This window comes from Archocentrus centrarchus, chromosome 13 (genome assembly GCF_007364275.1).
Source record: "Archocentrus centrarchus isolate MPI-CPG fArcCen1 chromosome 13, fArcCen1, whole genome shotgun sequence".
Classification (NCBI taxonomy): Eukaryota; Metazoa; Chordata; class Actinopteri; order Cichliformes; family Cichlidae; genus Archocentrus; species Archocentrus centrarchus.
Window position 1 is genome coordinate 39,964,680 of NC_044358.1, and position 14,387 is coordinate 39,979,066.

At 40.9% G+C, this 14,387-nt stretch overlaps 1 protein-coding gene across 2 annotated transcripts in view; it reads right to left on the reverse strand.

The window, feature by feature from the left end:
- Positions 1-14,387, reverse strand: part of pik3cb (phosphatidylinositol-4,5-bisphosphate 3-kinase, catalytic subunit beta) — a 56,225-nt gene that overhangs the window by 31,812 nt on the left and 10,026 nt on the right. Inside the window, exon 2 of one of the 2 annotated variants that reach the window (XM_030743827.1) lies at positions 10,792-10,869. The gene's annotated coding sequence lies outside the window, so the exon portion shown is untranslated. Of the gene's footprint in view, positions 1-7,123; positions 7,276-10,791; positions 10,870-14,387 lie in introns of those variants that run through there. The other variant, XM_030743828.1, reaches the window with a different exon arrangement.

Below are 14,387 nucleotides of genomic sequence, written 5' to 3' on the forward strand. Positions count from 1 at the left end.
TTCTTGTTTCAGTTTCAGCCACAAACCACAATGGCACGGCATGAAACTCTCAGCTTGAGAAGCTACAGAACATGACAAAGATTATTTCTCCCACAAAAACAGTAGACAAAACCTTCACATCACAGGTGGCAAAGGTAAACTGAAATTTAAATCAGCAGTGGCAGACAACCTGTTTATTAAAGAGGAATGCTTTTACGTTTCCTATAGGAAGTGACTACCTCAGGTAATACAGACAGCGCTTGGTACCCTGCTACAGAGGCAGACGTGAATCAACTGTTTTTTCATAACTTAATGCTCGCTTTGAATCAGCTGCAAAGTCTACTCTGTGTGTAGGTTGACTGAAAGGCTGTTAAGCTCAGTAGTATGTGTTTATCTGGCTGGTGTGTAGATAAGTGGTCAGCTGGGGTGTGTAGCTGTGTGTAGTCCTAGCTGTGATTCATCCATGAAGCAGCATTAGTGCTAACTGTATTTAGGAGTGGACATAGGTGGTGGACAGTAAGCCAGTTATCACACTTTAACACCTTTATCACTTTGCTTTCTCTGAAGGATTCCATTTTTTAATAAATCAATTTCCTTTTTTTGTAAAACACACCTTCCACGTGGATCTGATGAAATAAAACCAAATCATCACCACAGTGTAGTTTGCGACTGAATATTTCTGCAGGCGGGTTGGTTTCTACGTATTTCTGTTTTTGTCTCCTGTGGCAAACTGTGTGCAGGGTTCGCATGAACAAACCACATCTGGTCTACTAAGAGTGCCCCATCATACTAACCAACTCCTGTGACACAGCGGCATACACCCACTTCTAGAGGGGAAGCAATGACAGACAGGAGGTGAGTGACAAACAACCAGGCTAAAAAGTCCCAACGAGTCATTCATAAAAACTTGATGGACACTGAATCAGAGGCTAGCCAGTTATTTTAAAAAAAAAAAAAAATCACTATGGAGCCAGTTTCTAAAGGCATTTGCTGTGTAACAGACTAAACATACTTTTATGAGCTAGACCAAAAGAAAATGACAAAAATAAATCTTTTGCACAACAATGTATGTTTATCCACAGAAATCTGTATCACACACATTACAAGTGTCCATCTACTCTGCATGTGGCTCCACAGAAAATAAATTAAGATGTTAATGCACCAGGAGACATGTAGATTTTTCTTCAGTATTACCAAATGAGGCCAAGATATGACTGTTGAACATGTTTCAATTAGAATGCCTCATTCAAGACTATATGAATAAACAGAGACAGTAGAGAAGCCAGAGGAAAATGAGTGTGACGTCACAATCACACCTTCAGCATCTACAGATGATCTTGTATAACAGGTTATTACATCTTCACTGAGCCCAAACTTTCTACTGCATTACAATGAAGACACTTACTAGCAAACCTGAAATCAATGTGACAGATGCTGCGTCACCCTTTATCCACCTTGACACTAATCATATCCAAGCCATACTGACACAGTTACATCATGGACGTGAAAAGAAAGCTTCATCTTCTGTAATATCCTTGTCTGAAAATTGATTGTGACAAATTGTGCACAACCACATAAAACCGCATCTATCCCTGACATCATGATGTGCCACTCTGCCAGACAGATTCTGACTGTGCAAGACCGCGTTCAGATGGCAGAGTTTGAATGACAGCAAGAGGTCTAATACGCTGTCCTTGCTTTCTATTTGTGTATCAGGAAGACCAGGTCATTAACTGAGTGGTGGAGAGATGAAGCATGACAGACAGAGGAATGGAAAAATCCTTTTCCTGTGCATCACAGATTGCTTTTCGATCAATGTGTAATTCTTCTCATATTCCCCTGCCCCCGCAGAGAGAGAATGAGTGAGACACACACACCAGGAAGTTTAGTTTGTATGTTCAGAATGAAGCAAAAGCAACTGAATCTGAGCCTATCCCAGCTGGCATAGGGCGAGAGGCAGGGTACACCCCGTACAGCCTGTCGCAGCAGCAACAACAGACAACCATTCACTCACACAGTCACACCTATGGGCAATTTAGAATCATCAATTAACCTAACCCCAGTAACTGCATGTCTTTGGACTGCGAGAAGAAACCGGAGTACCCGGAGAAAACCCATGCAAACTCCACACAGAAAGACCCCAGCAAAGATGCATTCAAACCCAGACCTTCTAGCTGTGAGGCAATAGTGCTGACCACCACGCACCGTGCTGCCTATTGTCCGAGAAGCTTGCACAAAATCCAGGTGCACACACAGAAAGATGCCAGAATACTTTTTTGAGAGCATTGTTTTCTTTTGTGGTATCCTTCTATTAAGACAAGTTTTCATGCAGTGAACACAAGAAGAAAGATACAGCAAGTTGAACAAATTTCTACTGATAATCTGCTGCAGCTTCTGGGTTCTTCTCCATCTCTTTCAAGACTGCATATCACCTTGGTGTGATATTAATATATGCCCATACCTAATAGAGACTGGCAACTATAAATGTGTTTGTAGAAAGCTTGCCTGACTCTGGGTATAAAACACAAAAACAAAAAAAAAAAACAAAACACCCAGGTCTTCATAAATGCATGTCTTTTTTTAATCCTTACTTTGGTTGGTGCATCACTATAATAAAGGCCCTGTCACAGCTGTGATTAGGGGTGCTATTGATCATTTTAGTAATATTCTATCAATTATTAGACTCACTCATTGTATTCATGTGCCATATAAAAATCATGTTTTTTAAAACTAAGGCATAAAATAAAATAGCTTTTATTCTGTCTTCTTGGAAGGCTCTCTTACATCAGAGTTCTGCCAGTGTTCTCCTGCATGAGGTCAATTTGGTGTGTTTATGTGTATTAGTTTTTGTGTGTCTCTGCATGTCTTTTAAAAGACCATGAAATAAAGTGAGTATCAACATTCTCAGATCTGAGGTTTGTCCTTCAGAAAACATGTTCTGGTGGTGTACATGTTAAAATAATAATAATAATAATTCATAATAATAATAATAATAATAATAATAATAATTTAGTGTCCAACCTCACAGCCCCAGGTCAGTGGCTCAGAGTTTTACTGCCCCCCCCCAAAAAAAATCCAGCTGTTATTTTAAAATATATATGCAAAATAATGTTTCTAAAGCCTTTAAATAAATATGGTCTAGTACACCCCATGACCCCTTTTAGACTTGGCCCTGCTTCATGCAGGTATCAGAGCCGTATATAGCAGGAGGGCTGCTGACATCCTGCAGCGAGCTGCTTAAGTTAAACATGTATCAGACTAAGTTAACAGATCATCTGCATATTTTATTTTAACTTCTGCAGCTTCACTGTAGATTTTCACTGTGTAAAGCAAACGGTGGTGGATGGGAGCAGCTACAAAGTTTGCTTCTCTTCACACTGGAGCTTGTTGAACAGCTGGTTTGACGAAGGACTCCTGCCAGCTTTTTCCCAGTAAACATTTTAATGATGATAACAGGAACAAGTGCTTTCACTCCACCTGAGCTCACTGTCTCGATAATGGCTCTGCCTCTCTGCTCTTCAACGTGTGTGGACAGACTCCGGTTCCACGTTAAACTGTGACAGCCTCGGTCACTGCTGCTGTTGTGTTATCAGACTTATTGCTGAAAAGTTGGGGTGTGCATGGGCTTAATGTTGTAATTCTTTTTATTCAAACGTATGTTTTTTTTTTTATATATATATATTTTTTTTTTTTTTTTTTTTTTTTTTTAGTGCATTTTTAGTTTTTAGTGTGTGTGAAATGCTGCCACTTACATGGTGACGTCTGAGTGCTACAGAGTTGTGGATTAAATGAAGCAAAAGAATTTGTGATGAGGATGTTTTATAAAATACAGTTATACGATTTACTCAAATCTTTGCAGCCCTAGTTGTGATCGCAATTTAGTTTACTCCAAACTTTAACATCGGACTTTGTCAGTAACCAGATTTTGAAAGCCTTTATTATTTTATACAGGGTCATCTGTACAACCCATACTTCCAATCTCATCTCCTTAATTGAAACACGAACAAGTACAGCTGGTTCTCTATAATTAGTTAAGTCATATTGAGTTTATCTGTGAGTTTATATGCTGAACAGACTTTTGGATTACCTCCAAGCAATTCTGGCAAACTGTCAGGCAACTCAGGAGGGGAAAGAGGTGCTCTACTCACATAGTGCAGGTGGGGCACTGCTGACTTCAGAGGATATAGTAGGATGTGGAAGGAATCCTACAAGGACCTCCTTAATCCCACTGACACACTTTCTATAGCAAAGCAGCAGGGTCTGGCAGGGTACCCCAGGGGCCCTGCTACTAAGGAGTTGTTTAACTACAGCCCCCAGGTGGCAGGGCCACCCTGAGTTCCTGAAGGCCCTGGATTGTAGGGCTGTTTTAATTGACATGCTTCTGCAATGTTACATGGAGATCTGGGGGAGTGCCTCTGAATGTTCTATGCTAGTATACTGCAAATGAGGGTTCACCCATGAGTCAAACTTTGGCTTCAGGAGGAACAATGTGGTTTTCGTCCAGGTCACAGAACACTGGACCAGCTCTTAATCCTCACACGCAAATGGGACAAGGATATTTGCACGCACACGCAAATATCCTCTCAAGGATATTTGCGTGTGCATGCAGCTCGCCTATCCAGTCTACATGTGTTTTGTGGACGTGGAGAAGGCACTCGACAGTGTTCCTCGGGGTATCCTGTGGGCAGGCGCTGTGAGAATGGGGTGTCTGGCCCGTTGCTATGAGCCACTCAGTTCTTGTACAACCGTTGCAAGAGTTTGGTCCGCATTGCTGGCAATACGTTGGACTCATTCCTGGTGGGTGTTGGACTCTGTAGGACTTCCCTTTGTCACCGATTCTGTTCATTTCAGAATTTCTAGGCATAGCCAAGTGGTGGAAGGCTGCTGTTCCTGCAACCCGGCCCTGGATAAGCGGAAGAAGTTTATCTCTAATATCTAACAGTGAATTGAATATTCATGTTTGAATATTCATGTATGCAAGTTGTGACCAATTGACAAGACTTGCATGCAAATCCAACAAGCCTTAGGGGCAGGTTTAGAAGGTCTGTGGTACACACCCCAGCTTCTCCAGCCCTTGGGCAAGATACTGAACCCCCCCCAAATTTCCCCCAATGCACACACACAAAAAGCTAAAAAACAAAGAGTTAGCCAATTAAACATTAGCCTGCTAACGCTAAGCTTTGGAGAAGTATTTAAAAGTTTTAAGTTACGCAACTATTTAAATTAAGAGTTACAGGTCAATAGTCTACTACTACTATTGTTTTCTGTTCTGTTTTTTTTAAGCACCTTCATGCCGAATGTTTTTCAGTGTACCCTGCACTTAGCATGAACACAAGAGCAACCAATCAACTTTTAGCAGAATACAAACTGGTAGTTGCCCAACTGCCAGACAACAGTGAAAACATCTAAATCAAGAAGAACATAATTATGCCTCAGTGGTGCAAACATCATTGGGACAGTGGTGAACCACTGAGCAAGTTTAAAGTAAAGTGAGGAGGGAGCAAAGAATATAAAAAAAAAGAGAAAGAGGGGCAAAGGACATTATGAGATAACAGCACTGCTACTGCAACTAACCATGAATATAAACTAGCTTACATTTAGAAATATTATAAAATTTTCAAATACAGGATAGAAGCATATCAATTAGCATCCAGAAGTCATGTAACACTGTTGATAACTCAAAAGTAATTTGAAATGAGTATTAAGAATAAGCATAGTAAAGATTTTGATACTCTGAATAGTTCACCATTTTAACTTGCATCACAGTCGGTGTCTGTGAGGAGGCAGGTGACAGAATGGTGGGTGAGCTAGTCAGATGTGCAAGTGTGATGTTCCAGAATCTGATTCACTTCACAGACAAGACGAGTACATAAGCTACACACAGATATAAATACAAGCAGTGCCAACATAGCTCTCTCAATGTCTTTACTGGCATACCTCTCAGACTTTAAAGGGCTGAGAGCAAAAAAAAAAAAACCAAAACAAAAGTGGAACACAATTTAAGAGGATCTGAGAAGCAGTCAGTCATGGAATAGTTGGAAGGTGGTTAAAAAGACAATGACTAAACGAGGGAAATGGGTAGAGTAAATAAATGACTCATGAAATTAACATTCCTACTTTACTATGCGTATGTTAGATGTTAAACAAATGAAAAGGAAAGCAATGGCGAGGACAAAAACTGTGATAGTCAATGAGGTAAAAAGATGAAAGATAAAAGACAGACAAAATGCAGAATGTGATACAATGTGTGACTGTAGTGGGTGGACCAAACTGGGCCTGGAGTTCACAATGAGCCTCTGTTTTTGGCAAGTGTGCGCGCGCATGTTCGTATGTGTACGTGTGTGCCACCAAGGACAGTCCCGTGCCCTGCACAAACACTGCCCTTGTGTTGCCCTTGCCCTGCCAGCTTGGCCTCACAGACCAACAAACACATACTGAGCAGTAAAAACACAGGCTTGGGGGGGGGGGGGGGGGGGGGGGGGGGGGCAATCATGGTCACATGGTGCTAGCCATATTTTGCTGTGTGGGATGTGTAGCCTCAGGCAGCTTACTCACACCTTCAGTAGCTTCTACACACCCACACGGTCATCGGGGTCATCAGCATACGTAAATAAGCTGCTTTGTAAGAGATACTTTAAAATACTACACCAAGAATCCAGCTTTCCTAAGAAGCATGCAAACAACATACTGATACTACATAGCTGATGTTAACCACACCTTTACTGAAGAGCTCAAATCTATGCAAACTCTTAACACAGCCACACGCAACTATTCAAAGCAAGCTCTGATACTAACTCATACAGGCAAAAGAAGACTTGGAGGGGAAATAAACCCGCATATGCAAAGTCTGACTTGCCCATCTAATTCTGTGAAAGAGGAAATGAAAAAAATTAAATGCAAGCATATCTACGCAGAGCCTATTACACCTTTTCCATTCTCTTGCAGAAATTTTTACACAAATAAGGCATTTTCATGGAAAATGTTTTTTAAAAATTGGTTCTTCTTCCTCAAATATACATGATGTCATTAAATTAAGAATATAAAAAAAAAAAACAACTATTTTGAATACTATGTAGCTGGCTACTTCCTCGTTTCTTCCCTCTAAAAAAAGACTATTTGAATAACTGAAGCCCTAAAGTCTCACCTTCCTTTGTGTCAGCATCCATTAATCTCAGACTACACGTTGGCTGGAGGTCGCTTGGTTAATTCTTCCCATTTTGTGGTTAAGTTGTGTCCTACCAGCTGCTCTGTGAGGATGACATAAGGACTGGCCTTTGTTCTATTTGACACAACAGCTTCTGTTTTTGAAAAGAACAGAGAAAGCTTTCCTTGGAAACTCTGACAAAGAGGAAACAATGAACTGCTATGATATGAGGGAATGAGCATGTTGGACACCTTATTTCATTTGAGAACAATTCATTTCCACCAACTACAACACTAACCTTTCTGAGTGAACCCATCTTCTCTCAGTTGTTACTGTAAATGAAGTTGGTGTGGTCCGTTCCTTATTGTATCCAACAAGGGCTCACGTTTACTTTAGAGGTGCAATGAATTGCCTGAGGTGACCCTATATGGAATATCAGCTCTTATTTACATAACTCATTTTTAATTTTGTCCATGTTTTTATACATTGTTACGCTCCTTTGCATCTTCTAAACTAGCTGTGAGAAATTAAAGACAAAAATTTCCTCAAAAAGAGCAACTCACATGGAGCACGAAGCTCCAAACTGAAGCATCGAGGTGCTGCAGTCACTGCTGTGAGTGCCGTCTGTGTTAATAAATGTGGCAAAGCAACAGAAACACCTACAAAAACTAACCTCCCACCAATTTTACAGCACCTGCATGTGACTGTCTCTCTTATCTTACACAGGACTCTGTCTTGTGTCCCCCTCCACCCACTTACAGCTCTACCACAGCCCCCTGGGAAGGCCATTTGTTTCAGCTCTATTTATGACACAGCAACTATACAATCACTGGGTCACTTTATCTCATAGGACTTGAATGGAAAAAAAAAAAGAAAAAAAATCATCAAAACACCACAGATGACTGAAACGTTAAGGTGACTGTCACAAGAAAAATGCACTGCAACAAGATCCTTTAAGAGAGGAAAGCCTGAAAATAGATTTGAAGCAAATCCCAGCCTACCACACAGCCTCCACAGGACTGCAGCAACTGATTATTTTGTGAAAACTGTGGAAAGGAATAGACAAATATAACACAAAGCTGCTGTGAAATGTAGCTCCCACACACACACACACAAACACTGGTCTCTCAGCCATTTATCTCCCTCATAAACAAAGAGCCACACATTGGCAATGAATGAAATGCACACAAGCCTGTAAATAGAAGACATTTCTTGGCTCAAGCTATCATTTCACTGTAGAGGTGAATGGGTTGCTGGGAACACTTAGATCCGGTAAATGACACGCTGATGTCCGCCTCTTCAGTTTACACATCCATCTGTTTGTCTGGGCAACTCGACTCTACACTAGCTTGATGTGCAACTGCACCCCTTTCTGTGTCTATTAATACAGAACACAAGCTAATGCTACCAACAAGAATCAATGCCAAGTGTGCTGTTATCTGCGTTATCTACTGACACAAATACTCCTGTTACAGTGACAAAAAACATGTAGCATGCAAGTGCACTGTCTGACTTTACTCCCATCTATAATTAGATAAATACAGAAGTTCTTGTGCTATTCTCCAGATAAAAATCACAGACTAGTCTAATTATATGCAACCTCTGTAATACCACGGGTAGCAAGGGCAATGCCATAATCATAATGCCAAGCAAACACACTCCTAAGAATAAGCCCAAGGGCTGGGCTTCCTAGGATTGTGTGAGTGAGAGGGTTATGCCTGATGTTAATATTTACAGCAAAAATGAGAACACTTGAGGTCATTTCTGTGAAAAAAAAAAAGGTCAGCACAAACTGACCCTCAATTGGCTTCTGATGAAAAATGGAAGCACTCTAATACAGCCATGTTACTGGAAAGATATGGAGAAAGAACATGGCATGAGTAATTGGATTGAGCTATTTTTCCACATTCGAGTAGGAGGATGAGGAGTGAGGAGACAGAACACAGGTAGGAGGCAACTATACCAATTATTGGTGATTACCAGCCACAGACACCAACAGAACGAAATGTGGTTATTAAGCAGACAGATGTCAAAACTGTACCTGTACTGCCCTAGTTATACAGTGCTGTGATTGAGAAGACATGGAAGTTAACCCAGTGTTTACTCTGTCAGCATTTGCAGTGAGCATACGTCACTGCATACCCACGGATTTAGATTCTATTTGTACCTGAGCTGTCTTCATATCCATGTATGTGTGTGTCTATGTGCACTGCAAAAGGAGGCGCAAGCAGGCTTTCTCAAATTAATTACTAAATAAAACAGTTTATAAAGGTGATTTTCTGCAAATATTTTATTTACCACATACTTTATAGCAAATAACTACCTCAGCAATAAATATCAGCTGCTTTGCCAGTGAGTCTAATCCTGTAGATGAACCCCACCACCACAGTCTTAGACTGCATCTGGGAGCTGGAGAGCTGCTTCTGCTCTGCAGCCTCAGTGAGCTTGGTATAGAGATCCATGAGCCAGTTCTTCTGCTTAGACTGGCCTTCACAGAGGATCTCCAGAGCAGAAGGAGCACTACCATCACCAACTACAGCACCACAAGTTAGGGTTAGAGTATGTCCAACCCTGGAATGAGATCCTCTCTGAAGAAGCAGCTGCATGATTTCCAGGATCATCACCACCACAGCCAGCGAGCCAGGTGGTAGTGAGCAGACAAGATGGGAAGACCCAAAAATAAGACTGACAGAACTGTCCACTAGTAAACTGATAGCTGACAGCACTGTTTTCTCTGGCAGATTAAAATTAAAACCACCAGCCATGAGAAACACTGCATTTTGGGGCAAACCGCAGGAACAATCTATAAATCTGATCTTTTGTATCGATCAACTGGACTAGCAAGTGCCATCACAAATTCCCCCGTTCTGAGTGGAGAGCTTTGGAGAAGACTCACTTTAAAAGTGACTTTTGAACAAGCTTTTTAAAATTATTATTTCAGACTGAAAGGATTTTTTCCAAACTGAAACTGCTTCAACTCAGTGTGCTTGTATGGTAAAAGAATGAAGGGATAGCGAGTGAGGACAGAAACAGAACAGTCGGGCAAGACTGAAAATTAAAATCAGTAATGCTGATTACACTACATGTCAGCAACTGTTAATTTTAAAAGCTGTTGATCAAATCACCACATATGTTCTTATTAAAAAATAAAACTGAGTGCACTGAGGACACTGTTACATAAACAGTCTAAAGTCTGGCTGAAGGCTGGACAGGGTTTGGTGCATGGCAAGGAAATGACCGCCAAGGGCAGCGGCACCTTGAATGATTTTACAACGGTAACTAAAGTCAAGAGAGGTGCAAAGGGGAAAAAAAAAAAAAAAAAAGGTTTATCAACACGCCTAGCTGCAGTGACATGAAAATACACAACATGGGACATTATGTTGTCCTGTCCAGACATGTTCCAGAGCAATTAGGCCTGTAAGGAGAGTATAAAGAATCAAAAAACACAGCACAGAGTGTACGGAGATGGTGTAACACTGTTCTCTGACATGGAAGTCAGGCATGCTGGCTGGCTTCCACGCATTCCCCGCCTGTCAGGACGAGGCCTACTCTCCCAGATTCCAGCTAAGTCAGAGCTCTATTCCTCCTCTCCCACATTCACACATCAGCATCACAGGTAAAGTAGGTCAAGGTAATTACAAGATACAACATGCTCACAAACATATTACCTGTTTCCTGAAGTCACTTATTTCCTATGCCTCTGCTCCTTGCTCAGGGGGTTCTGGATAGCTTCTGGGACACTCCATCTGACAGACAAAAAGGACAAACTGTCAGGGTGAGGAGGAAGCACGAACGTTGTTTACTCATTTCTGTAGTTTTTGTGCACCGAGAATGTTTAAAAAAAAAAAATGCTTAGGTGACAGTAGATAAAACAGAAAATGTAAAAGAGGATTTAATACAGAAAAACAGAAACAAAATGAGTGTCTGTAAGTGAGAAATTATACAGTGAACACAAGTCTGTCACCTGGTGTTACCTAAATGGCCCAGCTGCCCTGCAATTTGAGCTAAAAAAAAAAACAACGGAAAAGTCTGAGCACTGAAATCAAAACAGCCCTACTGACCCTCTTAACAGTCTTTTTCTTACAATCCTTCCCTCTGCCCCCTCCTTCTGTGGCACTCCTTCCACTCCAGTGCGGGTCCTGGAGGAGATAACTACTGAGAAGACGTACTGCCTGTCAAGAATACTTATCTAACAGGCACTTTTAAATTCTGGAAAGATCCAAAGCTCAAGCAGAGCTGCGTCTGTAACAACAAGCACGTGCCGCCATTTGAACACTGATTGAAAAACAGCAGAGTATGATTTACCTTTTCTAGTCATGTTTTAGCAGGGGAAATTATTATGAGCAGAAAGATATGTTGTATTACTATTAAACCCTATCGGTTAATAGGATAACACACAAAAATTGGGAATTACCAGAATCACTCATTCAGCATTAAAATAAATAAAAAAAAAAAAAAAAAGAGCAATCCTGAGTGTTAAAAATAAACAATACTGCTGGTCAAGTGGAAACACTCAAGCAGATTTATCAATATGTTACCACTGAGCTTAACCATGGCAAAAATATAGTCAACTCAGAGCAGCAGCTCAAAATCTTCAAAAACGAGTTTAAATGACATGACCTCTGTTTGCACTGTGCCCCCCCCCCACCTACAGTTCAAAGAGCTGTAACTACGGAAGCCAAGATGTGAACTGGATGATATGGTAAACAAACATACAGCGGCTAAAAATGACACAAATGACACGTAATGCACATAGTGACTGAAGATGGTAAATTTCCTGTTTTGCACCCTGTGGTTAAGATGCTCTATCTGGTTTACCAGAGTGTAACAAAGGTCCACCAGAGCAACTGAGTGTGAGACTCAGATGCTTTATGTAAGACTGAGCATACTTCTAAAAGAGTGAAGGATAAATTCATAGACTTTCACCAGAAAAAGTGATGAAAATTTTGTTTGTGTACTCTTCGCGTGCACACACACAGATACAGGACAACGGCACATAGGGTGACCAGTTCCAGGAAGTGTGCTGTTTAACAATGATAAAATCTCAGGCCAGAGACAGTCAATGTTTAACTCTTTGACTGGATTTGACTCAAAAGTATCACATGATTCACAGCAAGCGTGTGTTTGAGATTTTAGGAGAAAGCTCCAAACCAGCACAGAGGGTTCACTATAGAGTGATTCAGAAATGACGTTTATGCTGAAGGGCAAACCCCAAACTTAGCTCTTTCATTGTTCTCTGCAAAACAACTTCACTGTAATGCCAGTGGGTTTGAGTTTGTGTTTAAACATTATTATTTTCAGCTTTGTCCTAAAAACAGACTTGAGAATCGTGTGACATTCAACCGCAGAAGCTTTACGTTTGGGTTCATTGCTCACCAACACTTGTGTGATTTTCCAGGAACAAGAAAGTTCACATGTCCAAGTATTATTCTTTTTTTTTTTTACCCCCATTAATGAACCTTAATGATCATTTTCAAAATTTCAAGGACAATATGTTAGCTTATCTAGAATAACCACTGACGTTATCATTGAAGGTTTGAAAATATGACAGCTGGGATAGGCTCCAGCCCCCCCAGAAGAAAAGCACTGCCCCCTAAGCATTGATTTGAACTGAATTAAGAAGCCTGAAGTGGCTTAGTCAAATCACCTAAAGCTGAATCACTGATTTCACGAGAACTGATACTTGAACATCAATTGATGGCATTTGTTCCTCTCTGATATTGAAGGCAACACAGGCACTGTAGGGCCTGGAGACGGTGAACAGTTCATTGCTCTTAGTCGGACTCCTTGAGAACAAGGTGAGTCCAAACTGCTGAATTAGTTTGACTGCTCTGACCAAATCAAGTCTCCCTTTCAATCATCTTGGATCAAGCTGAACTAAATCTAGCAGACCCTGGTGAGGAGCAGCACTGACAAAACAAGGGTATCACTGCCAAGTGGAATGCAGAACAATAATGGTTTAATTTAGTTTAATACTGGAAGAGAAAACTGATATAATTAAATTACAAGTGCAGAAGTAAGATACAGATCATGAAATTCTTGGTACTGTGACATCCCGAGCACATGAAGCCTTGCAGCATAAACAGAATTGAGTTTGAAAATAATATACTGTAGATGCACAGTGCCAGAAATAGAAGGCAGAGCAACGAGGAGTTTGTTTTTTTAATATTGGGAAGTAAAATCACTACTGACAAGCAATGGTGACAATCTCAAGTTATTGAAAAATAAAAATCAGAATCTTTCACAAAACATTGCCCCAAGCAATTCTGATAGAAGAGAGCGAGAAAAAAAAAGCCTTAAATGAATGACCTTTACTCTAAGCTATGAGTTTCCAGTAAGAAAATGTGACTGCTAGTAAAGTCGGCTACATTCTCGAGGTACTGTCTAGGCAGGTAAGAAACACAAGCAGTTTGTTTAAGCAAATAAGCTTCAAGTTATTTTTGTAAGATAACTGCACTGGGAAAACACTTTCCAGCGCAATGCACAGAGTACTGAGTGACGTTAACCTCAAGTGTAATGTGTATCCCTTATGCAAAAGGGATGACGCTATAGTACACATACACTCCTGACACGAGATTTTCCTCATCTTCAGAGCCTCCCTGCTGAATGATAAGAGTGACAGAGAAACACCACAGTGGGAGTCTGACTGAATTTCTTTCTCCTCGTATAACCACACACCCTTCCTCTCCTCCACCCATCCTCTGGTACAGGAATGTGAGGAATGCAGAGTCTTAAAAACGACCGGGGGCTTCATCAGGAGCCAAGTCTCTCACTGTCCTCACTTATCTGCCCAGATGTACTCTCTGACTGCACTGATTACACGGGCAAGTGTTTGAGAAGCAGGACAGCAGCTATCCTGTTGCTATTCTCATAAATGTCCTCCTTACAACCTTCAGTCCATAGAGACCAGTGAGAGCTCCTATTTTAATCAGGTGTTTTAGTTTACTATGCCCCCCCCCCAAAAAAAAAACATGTCCCAGAGGGCACTCCTTGGCTGACTACACAACCATGTCTTTATTGTGCTTTGCATTGACTTAACCCCAGGCCCAACACATAAAATATAGTGTATGATATCAGACTGCTAAAAACAAATGTTCACTGTGAAGGATAACTAAAAACTGCTGTTTTTATACCATGTTGGAAAGAAAGGGAAGGAAAGACAAGAAATCAACATTCAGCCCTGCTTTGAGATACGGGCTAAAATCGTGTCAGGTAAAGAGAATTCTAGAGCTAAAACACGCAAAGGGAATGCACTAGTATGCAC